At 35.8% G+C, this 2,500-nt stretch overlaps 1 protein-coding gene across 3 annotated transcripts in view; it reads right to left on the reverse strand.

The window, feature by feature from the left end:
- Shaw (potassium voltage-gated channel shaker cognate w) overlaps window positions 1–2,500 on the reverse strand; it is a 92,173-nt gene that overhangs the window by 9,148 nt on the left and 80,525 nt on the right. The gene's annotated exons all lie outside the window — the stretch shown is intronic.

Raw genomic sequence — 2,500 nt, forward strand, 5'->3', positions numbered from 1 at the left:
CACGAGTCCAACACGTGATCCAAAGACCAAGTGAAAATACACACACATACACACACACACACACACACACACACACACACACACACACACACACACACACACACACACACACACACACACACCCGGTATTGTGGTACCATGACTGACTACTAATTTAGTGATCTAAGTTCGGTCTCCGCTCAGGTCCGAAAAGGATCACATCACTGAAAATCAGCATCCAAGCTTTGGTGGCCAAAGTATGTCTGTTTGTGTGTATATATATGTGTGTGTGTGTATGTGTGTGTAAAGTCACAGTTTCACACGTAGATCAGGCCATGTATGAACTATAAGCTCTCCTCCGGGAATGTAATAGCTATCGATCACGAGTTGAACACGTACTTCAAGACCAAGAACATTTTGAATCACACACACACACACACACACACACACACACACACACACACACACACACACACACACACACACACACACACACACACGTACGACCCAGCTCTGAGACGTTAAACAACAAAACTGAAGAACTGGGTAGGAGAGCAATATGGGTTTCTACGGAGGGTAACTTCTTCTGATGATATATTTAATTTGTGCACTTAGAATGAACAGTGGGAAGCGATATTAGACAATCACATGTAAGAGGGCAAGTAAAATTCAAACAATTAATATCTATGGCGACCGCAGTTGACGGCGGACCTGGACAGGATAAGGGTGAGGACTAGAAAAGACATGGAAGTACACATGAAACAGGTTTTTACCAGATCACAAAAGTAAGTGATTTGAAAAATAATTTGAGATGACGTTTATAAAGGAAATGTATGAAATGGAACTTGAGTAGTTAAAGATTGAATCTAAAATTAAAAGAAGAGAAAACGAAGACAGAAGACAATGTGAAACGGAGCAATGAAAAGACTAGATAAAATGAAGAAAGTATGAGGAAAGTCAAACAAGGACAGAAAGGAGGGTTGAAATGACTAAAACTAAATTCAAATTACAAAGCATGGTGAATGAATTAATGAATAAAATAAATACACTAGGAAATGTATACAAATGTAAGAATATTTAAGTAAGAGGGGATGAAAAAAGAAGGAAAGGGAGAAAACAAGAGGTCTATTAGAAGCTTAAAAAAGAGGAGCGAACAAGAGAGGTCAGATTTCTATTGGAGGGTGATAAATCAGAGGTTGAGAAAGAGCTGAAAAAATAAAGAGAAGAAAGAGAGGCAAAGAAATAAAATCACCAGATATAACCTAAAGAAGAGACGGATTGACATTAACAATATTATAAATAAATGACCATCTAAAGGAGAAATGTCCAGACATAATATACTTTGCTGAAACGAAGCTTAATAGAAATACTAATGTTCTAGTAAGGGAAATCTTAAATTGGACACTGAAAATGTAGAGAATATTTAGTGGATAAACTACATCAACTGGTAGAATGATCAATGAAAGAGGAGAAATTTGCAAATGTGATACCAATGCTGAAAGGATGAAACAGGGAGGTACCGCTGAATTATAGACCAGTGTTCTTGACAAGTAACGATAGCCAAAATAAGTGACAAAAATTGGAAAAAGATAGATGGATGAAATATTTGAAGGAAAAAGGAATCTTGGTTGACAACCAAATTGGATTATCAGAATGAAATCCTCTGGATCCAGCCTACTAAGTTTTTATTTTATAGTAGACGCGTTGCACAAGAGAGAGGGATGGGTAGGTTGTGTCTACCTAGATTTGAAAAATGCATTTGAAAAGTGTCACACAAAAGATTGATATAAAAGTTGGCAAACGCGGGAGGCCTTAAAGTTAATACACTGAACTGGGTAATAACTTGCGAAACACGTATGGGAACAATGTTGAGAGACTGAAGTAGGGTGATTAGTGGAATACCACAGGGTTCAGTATTGGAACCTTTAATGTTCTTATTGTATATATATTATATAATGGGCGGAATAAGAAGCTTTGTAAACTTATTTGGAGATGTCACCAAGATAATGAAGGAACTGAAAAGAGAAGAAGGTTGAAATCTGCTATAGGAAGACCTAGATAAGGTTTATGAATGGCGTAAGTAGAAAAATGAATTTCAAACCAAATAAACGTAAAAACTTGAAACTAGAGCTAATTAGAAAAAGACCAAAGGTAAGATATTAACTGAACTGAATCACAGGAGGAAATGGAATTAGGGTTAAAAAAAAAAAAAAAAAAGGAAAGATTTGATGAAGAATGCACTCGTAAAAGTAAAATTTCCTTGCTTGGAAGTGGACATAATAAAGAATATTATTGAAATTCTGATTCATTCTAGACTGGAATGTGTGGCACTATTGTGGTTAACACACTTAAAGAAAGATAAAATTAAAATAGACAGCGTACAGAGGCCTGCAGTCAAGATAACTCCAAATCTAATTGACAAGACATAAAAAAATGTGAAAACTAAGACTTTTGAAACTAGAAGAATGAAGAGAAAGAGGGGTACTATGATAGTGATATTTAGATCAGAAAAAGATACAAA

Source organism: Oratosquilla oratoria, chromosome 6 (assembly GCF_046742065.1).
Source record: "Oratosquilla oratoria isolate Oo_2021 chromosome 6, ASM4674206v1, whole genome shotgun sequence".
In the NCBI taxonomy this organism is placed as follows: domain Eukaryota; kingdom Metazoa; phylum Arthropoda; class Malacostraca; order Stomatopoda; family Squillidae; genus Oratosquilla; species Oratosquilla oratoria.